Raw genomic sequence first — 13,791 nt, 5'->3', positions numbered from 1 at the left:
CCTCCCCCCCCCCTCCCTCCCCCTCCCTCCCCTCCCCCCCCCTCCCCCCCCCCTCCCTCCCCCTCCCTCCCCTCCCTCCCCTCCCCCCCCCTCCCCTCCCCCCCCCTCCCCTCCCCCTCCCCCCCTCCCCCCTCCCCCTCCCCCCCCTCCCTCTCCCCTCCCCCTCCCCCCCTCCCTCTCCCCTCCCCCTCCCCTCCCCCCCTCCCTCTCCCCTCCCCCTCCCCCTCCCCCTCCCCCTCCCTCTCCCCCTCCCTCTCCCCCTCCCTCTCCCTCTCCCTCTCCCCCTCCCTCTCCCCCTCCCTCTCCCCCTCCCTCTCCCCCTCTCCCCCTCCCCCATCTCTCCCCTATCTCTCCCCTATCTCTCCCCTCCCTCTCCCCTATCAGCCGCCTGCATGCCCTCCCCTCCCATTTTCATTCTGGCTTCTGCCCTCTTCCTTTCCAGTCCCGGTGAAGGGTCCCGACCCCAGACGGCGACCGTTTACCTGCCTCCACAGGCGCTGCCCGACCCTTCGCGCCCCCACATCCCAGCAGCCGCAGGAGCTCCCTCCGTGGCATCTGCGCATGCGCCGGTGGAACAGCCCACCCTTCCACTTCTGAAAGAATTAAACTGGTGAATTTTTCAATATTTCTCACTTTATTAAGGGTATATTTGGATTTTATTGATTATGCTCCTAGTTGATAATTTTTTTTGGGGGGTGGGGGGGAATGAGTTTGGTTTTCCACGAACCATGATGTCACTGGTTCACCGCCGCAGAGGTTGTCGGGAGGCGATGGGCAGTCGTTCGGTCTTTCTGGCGGCGGCGTCGGCGGGAGCGGCTGGTGGGGGCCCGGCTCCGGGGTGGGGGGCGTCCGCATGGGTGGGGGCCCGGCTCCGGGGTGGGGGGTGTCCGCATGGGTGGGGACCCGGGGTGGGGGGCGTCCGCATGGCCGGGGCCCGGCTCCGGGGTGGGGGGTGTCCGCATGGCCGGGGCCCGGCTCCGGGGTGGGGGGTGTCCGCATGGGTGGGGACCGTTCTCCGGGGGTGTCCACCTGGTCGGGATGGGACTGCACTGGGCTCCGCTCCGCACGCATGGTCGGGACCCGAGCTCCGGGTCAGACCGCGCCCTGGCCCGCCTGGTATCGTGGCGCAGCTCGGCTGCACCGTCAGGTAATTGGGTGTGAAACGTGGCCGGGAGGTGGAGGGTGGGGAAAGGTGGGTGGAGGGCGGCCGTCCCAGGGAGATGAGACCTTGCTTAATCTGGGCCTCGGCCCGGCGCCACGTGTGGCGGTGATTTGTGGCTATTTTCGTAAAGTTTTTGAAGTTAGAGAAACAAAGTGTTGCGGATGATGGAATATCCCGATGAAAAACGCTATGATGCAGCCTGGCCTGCTGAGTTCCTCCAGCATCATCGTGTTTTTCATTAAGTTTTTGAAGTAGTTGTTCATGTAAAGCTGCCTAGTCTCTGCAGGGACTTTAACTTTTCTTAACTGTTGTGAGTGTTGGCAATCGGAACTTGGACAATTACCGGTGAATTAATATTCGTGCACCCGTTTAGAATTCTGCAGAAAATGCTGGGTTTCAACTAGCTTGCTCTCGATGATGAAAACGAATAGGAAGTGCCGTCAGATGCGAAAACTGATGATCCTATTTTAATCTGATTTTATCAAACATTGAAATTTAGTTGTCTAGAAAATACTAATTGAATTTGAATTATTAAATATGGTTTGTTCTCTTTCAGCAATTGAACACAGCCAGCTCTATGATGAATTTAAGTTGGTAAGTTGAATCTAATGTTTCCACCAGTGTTAAAATCACCATGTCTTTCATGTACAAAGGTGATCTTTGTTGTTCCTGTTGAATTGCCTATAAATATGCTACATTTAAGTTTGTTTCAACTGTTTTGCCTGGATCAGCAATGCCTGACTAGGTAAAGATTCCACAAAATACTGACAATATCCATTTTAACAGTTTTCAAAATTGTGCACTTAATTACCTATCAATAAGCTAGTTTGTAGATTCACTATTGTTTTGACACAAAATCAACTAGCGAGAGCAGCTATATGTTTATAACCATAATGACAAGAATTGACAAACTCTGATCCATGGTACTATCCATACAGTGGCCCAGTTAATAATTTATGCCAATGACTTTCTCGGGACTGAGGGCAGGCACTGTGGTGTAGTGGTTAATGTGACACTGTTACAGTGCCAGCGACTCAGGTTCAATTCCGGCCACTGTCTGTAAGCTTGTACGTTCTCCCCGTGTCTGTGCGGGTTTCCTCCAGGTGCTCTGGTTTCCTCCCACATTCCAAAGATGTACAGGTTAGGAAGTTGTGGCCATGCTATGTTGGCGCTGGATTCGTGGTGATGCTTGTGGGCTGCCCTCAGAACACACTGCCAAAGATGTACAGTGAAATACATGTGACTAATGAAGATAGTTATCAATCATACGTGTGCTTTTCCCCATCCCCAAATTTATCCCAGTTATAGTTAGAGAGGGACAGCATGAAAATGGCTCTTTTGGCAATGGTACTTAAGGATGCTTTCCTTTGCCTTATAAGAAAGGTGGGCTGATTTTTCCTTTTCTACAAATTCAGGGGAAAAAAATGAAAAAGACTGCAGGTCCTGTTAAACACCTGATGTTTTGGGCAGCATCTGGAATGAAGAGTCTTTGACCTGAAACTCGTCTTTTCTGATTCTGCTTGGCCTGGGTAATTTAGCATTTTCTGCTTTTATTTCTGAAGTTTTATGTACCTTACATTAGCCTATTGCAAGTTTAGTTTGTAAAGTAACTAGAGATGATGAAACCAAACTCAACAGCTGGAATTACCGTCAGATTGGAAAGTGTTGACTAGTGGTTTTCTGATCATGTCATTGCCTTTATAATGTAAATGATATGTTGATGGTCCTTGTTCTAAATTGTTTTCTCTCTGCAACACAGATCAACTTTTCACTTTGGTGTCCTTTGGAGTCCACTGCCATAATTGAAGATGGAATTCTAAAGTGAAACCATCTGTGGGCTGGTGCTTGAAGGTGCACAAGTCTCTTCTGCACATATCACTGACTTGAATGATCGTTAGCTGGCTTCAGGTACCTAAGCTCTTTACTCCCTAAGTCATCCACCAATCTTCCTTTACAACACATTAAAATCTGTCTTCATTATCCTGATACTGGCTAGTCAGTCTGTAACAATGCGACTCGTTTCCTGATTTGGGTTGCTTGTTCATAGCCCAATAAAGAAATATTTTGTCAATTATGAATCCTATTAAGTACATTTAGAGCCAGAATTAAATGTCAGGGCATTAAATTGTAAAACTTTCTTAGTTCCTGTGCTGTACTGTTCCATGTTCTAGTTAAGTAATAAAGATAGAAAAGGCTGGGGTTACTTGGGCTGTGAACCTTTCAGTCACAATGAAATGTCACTGTCCTTGAGCAGTAACTATTTCTTTCACCATGGATGCTGCTTGACCTGTTGAGAATCCCCAGTTGTGAAACAAATGTGTATTTTGAGAAACATTAATATTGCTACACTAAAACATGCAATTTTACTGTATTCCCTGCTGATATTTTGGCAGAGGTTAATAGATTTGTGTTACTGTGATGAAACCAAACTCAAATTGCTGGAATTACCGTCAGATTGACCAGTGTTGAGTAATGGTTTTCTGATTGGTGTTGGAATTTGTATTTGTTTTTTATAAACCAATAGTAAAAATTAGTGATCAAATGCATATCTCCTTTGTCCTTAGGTTGTGATGGTTGTGCCAGATGCTTCCTTGTACCCTGAAAAGATACTTTGACAGGTGAGCTTTACTAGTGACATCTTAATCCAAATTTTAACCAAGCATTTAAATAGCATTGGCTCTATTAATTGCTTTGCTGGATCCATCTCTGAATGATGATAGTGTAAATAGGAAGTGCCATCAGATGCGAGAACAGATGAAACTTTACATTCTGACTTTCCAGATGGGTGTAAAAGCTTTCCATACATATATGGTTATTATATCTCCTGAACACTTGTGTTTTCTTCCCCAGCAGTTGGAACTGGAACAGATTCACAATTTGGATTATTACATCGGTGAGTGCCACTTGTATTGAATAGAAGTAAATAGCATTTTATTTTGCTTAATAGCTATAGGCTATATGAGTTCCTGTTTAAATCAAATTTCAGGACTTTCTATCCAACAGAGGTCCGATTTAATTGCCTTGTTTGTCATCAAGTATTCATATGGCTGAGCATCTAATATTGCTGTTTTCTTTTGTTTTTTTTCTCTTGCAGCACAAGTAAAGCTGTTGAAAACATCTGCAATACAAGCTATTTATATGTTTTATATGCACTTGATTGTTGGAGGATGGGGTTATGAAGAAAAGGCCTTTTTTTGGTCGTAGTATCCAGTGGAACCTTGGTTAGCTGGCAATGGCATTAGTGAACCTTGTAATTAATTTTTTTTGTAATATCCACATGTAACAAACATATATTTGACTTTGTAGAATATCATGACTTGAAGCCTATTAAACTTGTGATAACCACAGTTTGCACTGATTTACATTAACTGATTCCCTGTGAATTGCATCTCTCAATATGTACACCAGCCAACTTGGTAATTATGCATTAATCCAAGTGTACATTTCTGGATTTTACACTTGTAGTGGGTGGGTCCCTTTTAAATTCTATTTCATAGGGCATGGGTGTGACCACATCTGGAGCAATGTACTGAAGTGGTTTCTTTTGAAGTGTTGATACAGTGGAACCAGTACAGATAAGGTTTGTTAAAGCAATACTTGGGATGAGAAAGTTTCCTTGGGCTCAACTTGTATATTCTAGGGTTGTCATGACAGGATTGAAACTGGTCCCAAGCATCAACTGTGATTTTCGTGAATGGTAGAGGAGGCTCAAGTGATCAAATGCATAAACCTTTTGTTTCCATAATCTGTTATTTAAACTTGAATGTGGAGCCAAAATAAATTGACCATACTCTGAATTGGACCTCTGGGTCCTTAAGCTCAAATGTACTGAATAAAAACAAGTGCCTTCGTTTAAGCTCAATTATGGGCCATGCTATTGGTGCAAGCTCTTCATGTGTATGAACATTCAATGTTGTATTGAGTTACATTTTATGGCAGAGCAAGGTAAACCAGCTTAAATGACAACAGGTTTGGTTGCTTTATTTTTCAAGTATCTATCAACTTAAAAGTGGGAAATGAGGCCTTGGTGCAAAGCACACTTGTCTCCCCTCATTGCCAATCCTGACACAAGCTGTACCTCAAACTGGGATACAAGCTGCACGAGTTTAAAAGTCTGGGTAGGTGCAGGGTTCCTGATGAAAAAGGATATAGGATGGGGGTTGAGGCCTGGGGAAAAGGGTACAGGTGTGTAGTGCATGTGCTGAACAGTGTGGGGTCAAGACCTTGTGAATTCAGGGCAATTGTACAGTGAAGTGAGGGTGCCAGCTGAAGGAGGTTCCTTCAGAATGAATCTTGTTCCAGTGGAGCTACTAGCAATATTTGGAGCCTGAAGTTTTCCGGGAGGTCCAAGAGGCTCTGGACTATGCTGCTCCAATTATAAGGTATGTGGGGAATAATCAGCAATCAGTAGCCATGATGAATGAGGTGCCACCCTAATATTGGAGAGAATGAGCAGCTGGGGGCAAGGTTGCAGTATTAATGCAACAGAAGCAAGTGGATTAAGATGATCAGGTGAGGGGTATGGAGGAGGGAGGTGGGGTTAAGGAAAAGCATGAGGGAAGGTTGTGTTTGCGCTAAGACTACAGCGGACCCTAGGATCCAATCAGTCATTGGACCAAAACTGGTAGTTGATTTGCAATGGTTATTTAAAGAACTTGCACATAGGCATCTACTCTTCCTGAAGAATTGAAGTGGAATCAAGTTGTCTTCAATGGTGTATTTGGATGGACAGAGGGACAGCAAAGACCAAATGGTGATGCTTGGTCTGTTAAGAATCAAGGTTATATCCTGCTAATCTGCATTGAGTTTGTTGTATGAGTTTTATTTTGGGATGCATGATCAAGAAAATTACAGGTACAAAAATCAGTTGTATGGATGATAGTGTAGAAAGCAAATGCTTCGCAGAGTAGAAAAATGACAATGTTGGGGGATAGAGCAATAAACCAAATATGTCCTTTAAGTAGGTTTTAGAATGCATAGCCTTGGGTCCCTGAAAGTAGCAGCACAGATCCCCTAAGGGATAAAACAGCTAATGCAAAATGCATTAAAATATGTTAAAAGTATGAAATAACAGAAAAAGTGAGAACAGAGAATTTAACCAACAGGTGGATTATTATCTAAATGGAGCAAGACTGCAAATGTGTGAACTTCGGAGGGATATGAGTGTTCTAGTGCATGAATCAAATGGCTAGCAGGTAGGTCCAATGGGTAGTTAAGGCAAATAGCAGGGTTTGGCATTTAGGAAGAGAGAGGTTTTATTACAGTGTGCTGGTAAGGCCACGCCTGGAATAACATGCAGTTTTGGTTTCCCTACTTAAAAGGGATATAGTAACATTGGCAGTCTGAAGGAAATACACCAGACTAATTCCTGAAAGGAAAGAGTTGTCCTATCAAGAGAGGCTAGACAGTTTGGGATTGTATTCCTTGGAGTTTGGAAGGATGAGTGAGATTATTCAAGCGTACAAGATCCTAAGGGGATGACACAGTAGATGTTGAGATGTTTTCAATAGTGGGTAAGACACAAAATGGGTGGTCATAGCAACAAAATAAGGGGCCTGTCATTTAGAACTGAGGTGTGGAGAAATTTCTTGTCTCAGAGGCTGATGAACCTTTGGAATTGTCTCCCCACCAAGAACACAAGATTTATTTATTAGTCACGTGTACTAATACTAACGAAACACAGTGAAATGCATCTTTTGTGTAGAGTGTTCTGGGGGCAGCCTGCAAGTGTCGCCATGCTTCCAGCGCTAGATATGTTTAAGGAGCTAGATATATATTCGAAAGAATTGAGGAATTAAAGGGTTATAGTCCCCTCACCTGATCATTTTGAAAGATTTGAGGCCAGCAGCGATCAGATTGAATGGTGAGGCAGGCTTGAGCCACCTGGTGGCCTATTCCTGCTTCTATTTTGTTCTTGTATAACAATTGAAGCAATATGTTCAAATATTGGTTAAAAACTGGGTTGCAATGTCACTAATTAATCAATATTTCACCAGTTGGTGAATGTTTCAATGGTGCAATTTAGGCATTTATCTCTTGTAACCTGATATAAGAGATAATGCTTAAACTCATTACATTTTATTGCTGTTACAAGAAACACTGATCAGCAAAGTATTACTCAGCGCTAATCAATCTGATGGTAATTCCTGTAATTTAGGTTGCATTTTTTCTTTATTATTTCATTGATTGGCTTGCCTGTTTTCTAATATTTGTCTATGTCACTAGCAGAAATAGGATGCGGCTTGCTTTTTCCAAGTCAAGCAGTCCTTCATTGTGGGTTAGGCTGTGGAATCAGGTCTTCTCACCTGTCCCTTGATACAGTGGACTGTCCATGTAATACTCTGTACAATCACTCTCAGGCAGCATGTTCATGGCAATTTCTAGCCACGCCCCAAAATTTCAGCAAATGATATTTCTCATCTATTCAGCCTGCTAGCATTTCTTCATCTTCAAAGATGTTACTGCTTACCACTAGAAAACTTTGGGCCAAGAACAATCAGCATGATTGGTTTTGCTGCACTCCATTTTCTAACTTCTTCATGAATTACATCCAAAGCAGTTTTATTCTAAAAGGATTCCAGTTTCTCCCTTTAATATGCTTTTGTAACAGTCCAGGTTATATGCTTCCTGCTCCCTGGAAATATAGAAGTCACATTGCTGGTTAACTTACTTCTGTACTGAAAAGTCATTGAAATGAGAGGGACATTGTCCACCAGCAAAACAGTATTTGGCAGATCCCTTTCATTGCATGTGCACCTGGATAAGAAACTTCTTATTGAAGTACTCTTTGAAAATGGCATTATCCATCCATGCTGATTCCTGACTGACATAATCCATTGGTACACTATGGCCTTCAGTTCCATTAAATGAGTTTTTTTTTCCCCCGTTTGGCCAATTACATGAAGTTTATGTGAACTGGTTGCATTTGGACAGCATGTATGTTAGTTTCTAGTACTGGAGCCCCGAGTATGTTATTTGTTTTCAAACACTAATGGGTCTGTTGGTGAGTATTTCCAATCAAATTTGTTTAATTTGCATTGTAAATTTGTTCTATTTGCCATTCTTTTACAAATGTCTCATGGAAGCTATTAGTAATTGACTTGCCTGCACTTTTCTCTTTGTAAATCCTATAGATGCCATCCAGTTGAAGTACTAATACTCCCCTCTATTCCTAGAGTATCACAAAAAGAAATCCATCATTGCTGTGTCCAAATCCACGTTACCTTTGTCATTGATCCTCTATTTGACACACCAGCTGTGAAACAAAGCAAATCACATCAGAAATCTACATTCAATTTGTAATTTTGTAAATCACAATACGATCACTGCTTCCATATTCTGATGTATAATTTTCCTGTTTTATTTCAATGATCAGAATATTTCCATTGAAAAGTATTTGCAGACAGATTTACTGTGCACTGTGACTCCAGGTACACAACTGTATGGTACTTACAAATTCTTTGCATATTAATTACATTCAAGCTTTAATAATCTTGGAAGGTTTTATTGCATCAAAACTCTCACTATTTTCTCAAGTGCTCTGTTTATTCTGGAGACTTTTTTAAAAGCCTGAAATCAAAGACTTTTAGTCCTGGAAGCTCAAATATTTTCTCCCTCATTCAGTTAACCCACAAACAGGTAACTCAATATATCAGACACTGATTATTCATGGGTCAACTGTAGTCAAGTCAACAGAGGAATGAATTTCATTGTCAAGACTATATTTAGCATTTAACATTACTAATCAGGGATGACTTTCTAGGCACTTGCGTACAGGTTTAGTGGAGATTGGATAATATCTGTAACATTTGCCCAAGAAGTGTGATTGTTCCTATCTGAACAAAGCTAATAATTTAGAGGGATAGAAGGTGAGGATGTGTAGTGTAAAATACTGCTTGCATCACTAACTTACTGAGGGGACCACCTTGGTATGGGAGAGAAGGGAGAGGTTAAAATGAACCCTGAAGAGTGAAGCTCACATAACTTTCAATCAAAGGGATGATAGGGAGGTGTGGCTCACTGACAACTGAGACAAGATGCAATTTGACGAGAAGCAGACTTTTCCAAGGAATCCTTATTTAAAACATGGGCACCCACTTTACTATCTAAAAACTCTTATGTGGTCTCTTTGTAGAATGGGCATGAATTTGAACTAAATGTCAAGATTCTTGTACAGTCCTTACCTATTGCCAGTCCACTGCCTATTATACAGTGCCTTTCTTGTTTTTAAAATAAATGCCAGAATTATCTTTGCAATAAATCTGGGAACCAGTAATTACAGGTGGCTCACAGTGCAAGAGAGGTCTAATATGAATGACCCATTTCCTGAACAAATCATATTTTTATTATTTCTTCCATTTACCCTTTTGATCTCAGACAGGAACCAATATTTTTTCTTTGCTTTGATATGCATGTGGTCTTATTAAAATGGTGGATCTTATTGGTTTCGGTTTAATTAAAGTTGCCTCCTTTATTAGTTTGAATGAATATGGTTGCACCTGCCACATTGTTCTCTTCTGTTTGGAATTTAATTATATTTATTTTTGGACTTACATTTCTCATCTTAGGTTTGCTCAGAAATAACCCATTAGAATGGCCTTGCATTTTGGTATCCTTACTGTTGTCAGTGGACAAGTTTCTATTATTCTTCAGCTTTGTATATTTTTATTTAAACTGTTTCTTTGCAATTTGCACTTATGTTGCAACAACGCAAAACTAAAAATATACAAACTGCTTCCTTGTGGTTTTATTTCTAAATCTATCACCATTAACTTGCCCGAGCTTTCAGTGGGAAATAAAGCTGCTGTTTTAAGTAGAAATTATGATGTTTACTCAAAGGGAATCGAGCAATACGTGGAGCCCAATGTTTAAAACATTTCTTCATGTGAGTTAAAGAATTTTATTTTCCACGTGGAAACTATTACACTTTAGTTTTAATTAAGTTAAAGGAAATTGTATTTTATGCAATATACTCCCACTTTGGATGTGAACTATTGAACTATTTGTACAATAAATCTTCAATGTGATCTGACAAAATATTTTCAATAATCAATGTGATCTTTTAAAATAATTTGCTATAAATTCCAATTGAAGGTGAATTGTGGAAACCTTGCAAGAAATACAACAATGTAAAGTGTTTCTAGCACCTTTGTAGTAGTCTGTCAATTCTGAACTTAAGCTTGGTGTAATTTTATTCTATCTGTTACCATGGACTTAGTGTGTATATTAAGAGTGCTAATTAGTAATAAGCTAAGTCTTTTAGTCTGACTTGAGATTAAGCATGATCAATGTATGACACATCACACGCTCTCCAACTCCGTGACACATCACACACTCTCCAACCCAAAGTCCACAAGAAGGACTGTCCCGGCAGACCTATTGTCTCCACATGCTCTTGCTCCACGGAGCTCGTATCCTCGTACCTGGACACTATCCTGTCCTCCCTGGTGCAATCCCTTCCCACCTACATCCATGACATATCACATGCTCTCCAACCCTAGCCTCTTGTAGAAAACTTACCTTTCTTTCCTTAACCTTGACCCATCCCCTGGTGGATCTGCTCTCCCCTCCACCCCCGCACCTGCCTATCAGTATCTCTTACCTGCATCTACCTATCACCACCTTGTGCCCACCTGACTCCCTTCTTTTGTCCACCTATCACTGCTCTGCTTTTCCCTTCTATATATTGGGCTTCGCCTTTTCCTACTTTCAGTCCTGAAGAAGAGTTCTGACCCGAAACGTTGACCGCCTGCTTTTCTCACGGTTGTTGCCTGGCCTGCTGAGTTCCTCCAGCATTATCGTGTTTTTCATCAACCAATGATATCATGAATTTGACAATTGATTGTGAGATAAAATCTTATCAATTGTTTCAAGTCCTGGGATACCAATGTACTGTACCTACCAGTTAACAGGCAAAGAAAACAGACAGTGGGAAAAAATAAAATTGCAACCTCAGAATTTAGTCTGATGTGAAGCTCCAAAACAAGTAATGGTTGTTTTCTCATGCTATTTCAGTGTATCACTTGAACCTTTTTTTCCGAGCATCTATGTGTGCCAAACTCAGGAAGTCCTATGCTCTTCACAGCCAAGTAAATACTTTAAAAGTATTGTAATATAGGAATCATAGCAGTCAGGTTGCACAAAGCAAATGCCAACAATAAAAAACTGATGGTGTTGAGGGATGTACATTGAATGGGAGACTAGAACTGACTCCACTGTAATTCCTCAAAATCATGCCATGCAATCTTTTACTTCCACCTGAGACAGCAGCTGATGCCTGGCTTAATGTTTCAGCTGAAAGAAGTTATCCTAGATAGTGGAGAACTCCCTTAGTATAGCACTAGAATGCCTGCCTAGACTTCTGCGTTCAAATTTCTAGAATAGAATTTGAATCATCTTTACTCAGAAAGGACTACTATCCACTGATAAAATGGCCAATAAGTATTACAATATATCAACTTACATATGTCTGGCACATTTACATGAACAGAACTTTTAGCATTGTGCCTTCTGATATGAAGAGAACAGATAAATAGGATGTGTAATCAAACAAGTTATTTTCATGTAATAATTTTGATGTCTGGATCGGCAATAGGAACAATAGCATAGTCCATTTTGGGTATCTAAATTTCCTTAAAGGTCAGATTTATCAACAGACATTTTCACATTCCGTAGTCATGGAGATTGCTATTTTTGTAGACATCTGCGGCTCTGCCACTTAACATGGAACAGGGCTCAACAGGCAGATTGAAAGATGCCACGGATGTTCAAATGGCATCATCTTGTTGCTTGGAAATCCACAGAACCTAACAAGTTATTTCTGTAATCATTGAAATCACTTTGCTTCTTGGATCAATTTATTTTTTTTTCCATCTGCATCCACCAAGTAGAAATTATTACTATTCAGATGCAATTGAATTTAAGTAATTCAAAGGGTTAATGCCAAAACAATATAAAACAAACAAGCTATGCTGGACTTTAGTATTCATAGGAGTGACGCAGGTGTGCAGAGCAATTATTAAACCTATGAAATGCTGAAATAGAGCAAAGGGCTTCTTGGCGATTCCAGTCGCAGCCACTACTCATGTTAACTAAAATGGATGTTTGTATGTGAAAAGCACACGAGTGAGTTATTCAGGATAACCAAAATTTAAAGAATGTGTAAGTACTTCCTAAAAACCTGCTATTTTAAAAGCCAAAGGTGCATATTTTCAAAATACTGTATGTCAATTATTGTATGCAGTTTGTTCCCTAGCAACAACTTACTTTCCGCAGCGATGAGATTTTAACTTTTATCTGTATTATTACCTGAACTCTGTTGGAGCAAAATTCTAAACGACAGTGCGGTGGACTTGTGGGAAGGTCTTGAAGCAGGCATTGAATTATAGTAAGTACTTTATAAGAATTCACAACTGAAAGTGAATACAGGAAGTGCCTGCAAAGCAGAGATTGAATGTGTGGCACAAGCTGACATTACAGATATCTACTCTTCCCCTCCCTGTTACACAATGTTGATTGTATGAAACCATAAGGATAGGAGTAGGCTGTTCAGCACCTTATGCCTATTCCATCATTCAATTAGGTTATGGCTGATCTGTATCTTTATCGCAAATGCCCTCTTTGGTTATGTAACCCTGAACACCCTTTCCGAACAAACTTCTACTAATTTAAGTTTTTAATTTTTTAGTCAGTCAATGGCCTTTTTGAGAGATTGTTTACAGAATTTTGTTATCCTTTTACACTTGTGTGAGAGGTTTTATGCTTCAAGTAAAATATTCTTGATGCAATACTATTTTTGTTCTTTTTTTTACTTGGGGTTTTCACTTTTTTATTGTTTCTATCACACATTCACAAAGTAGGACCTTTCACTGGTAAAGTGCTGGAATCCGTCTGCTCCTTGGCATCATTGGAAGGATAGTTTCCTTTAAGACCACAGCAAAAATTATGTTGCTAAATGTAATAACCATAAATAATCTTCCTAATATCATTGTTTGGCATCCCTTAGATGCATTGCCTACAAATATTTGAAATGTATGAAGGTTTTTTTTGAAGAAGTCAAAGATTTTTTTTAAAGTTGTCCAGTCACTCAGTTCATTGAGGTACTACCATGGTTAAAGTCCACCCCTACAATTCACTGCATTTTTGGATACTTTGCTCTGATTTATATTATTAATTTATGAAGCTGGCTGTCAAATACTGGTGGCTGTAATAGTACTAACACATAGCCAAATTAGAATAAATTCATAAGATGCTAGATCTTAATTAATTCAACATAGGTTCAGACACAACTTTAAACCCCGTGGGAGAAACACTACAAAATAAGAATTTTGTGGTTACATAGGTTAACTCAGTAATTTACTTGTAATAGAGACATACCAGTAGGCATGGGTTTAGGTCATTTCATCTTTACTGATTGAACAATAAACAGTGCATCATTGTAGAACTTGTCTAATTTTAATTTCCTGTCGTCATACTCAGAGGAACTCCTCCCTTCAACCCCTACACCAGCATTTGTGGAATCTGCCAGTCATTTATCCTGGCTGTCGCCAGTTCCTACACGTTGGCTACTGTTGACCCAATAACATACACATGGCCAATTTAAACTGATCTCCACTGAAATCTCCCTCTCT

At 40.8% G+C, this 13,791-nt stretch overlaps 1 protein-coding gene and 4 non-coding genes across 6 annotated transcripts in view; all 5 read left to right on the top strand.

Moving 5' to 3' along the window:
- Positions 1 to 1,572: 1,572 nt before the first annotated feature.
- On the top strand, positions 1,573 to 1,640 carry LOC127572157 (small nucleolar RNA SNORD49). The gene has a single exon (XR_007956587.1). It is a non-coding gene; the product is annotated as a small nucleolar RNA SNORD49 (small nucleolar RNA).
- Positions 1,641 to 2,776: 1,136 nt separating this feature from the next.
- On the top strand, positions 2,777 to 2,848 carry LOC127572164 (small nucleolar RNA SNORD65). Its single transcript, XR_007956594.1, has one exon. It is a non-coding gene; the product is annotated as a small nucleolar RNA SNORD65 (small nucleolar RNA).
- Positions 2,849 to 3,575: 727 nt separating this feature from the next.
- Positions 3,576 to 3,648, top strand: LOC127572163 (small nucleolar RNA SNORD65). Its single transcript, XR_007956593.1, has one exon. It is a non-coding gene; the product is annotated as a small nucleolar RNA SNORD65 (small nucleolar RNA).
- Positions 3,649 to 3,868: 220 nt separating this feature from the next.
- Positions 3,869 to 3,937, top strand: LOC127572158 (small nucleolar RNA SNORD49). The gene has a single exon (XR_007956588.1). It is a non-coding gene; the product is annotated as a small nucleolar RNA SNORD49 (small nucleolar RNA).
- An 8,289-nt stretch (positions 3,938 to 12,226) lies between these two features.
- ngef (neuronal guanine nucleotide exchange factor) overlaps positions 12,227 to 13,791 on the top strand; it is a 63,842-nt gene continuing 62,277 nt past the window's right edge. The window contains exon 1 of one of the 2 annotated variants that reach the window (XM_052017756.1): positions 12,227 to 12,322. The gene's annotated coding sequence lies outside the window, so the exon portion shown is untranslated. Of the gene's footprint in view, positions 12,323 to 12,450; positions 12,549 to 13,791 lie in introns of those variants that run through there. The other variant, XM_052017755.1, reaches the window with a different exon arrangement.

This window comes from Pristis pectinata, chromosome 6, assembly GCF_009764475.1.
Source record: "Pristis pectinata isolate sPriPec2 chromosome 6, sPriPec2.1.pri, whole genome shotgun sequence".
NCBI classification, from domain to species: domain Eukaryota; kingdom Metazoa; phylum Chordata; class Chondrichthyes; order Rhinopristiformes; family Pristidae; genus Pristis; species Pristis pectinata.
Note: the sequence above shows the minus strand (reverse complement) of the source record. Positions and strands in the feature narration are given on the sequence as shown.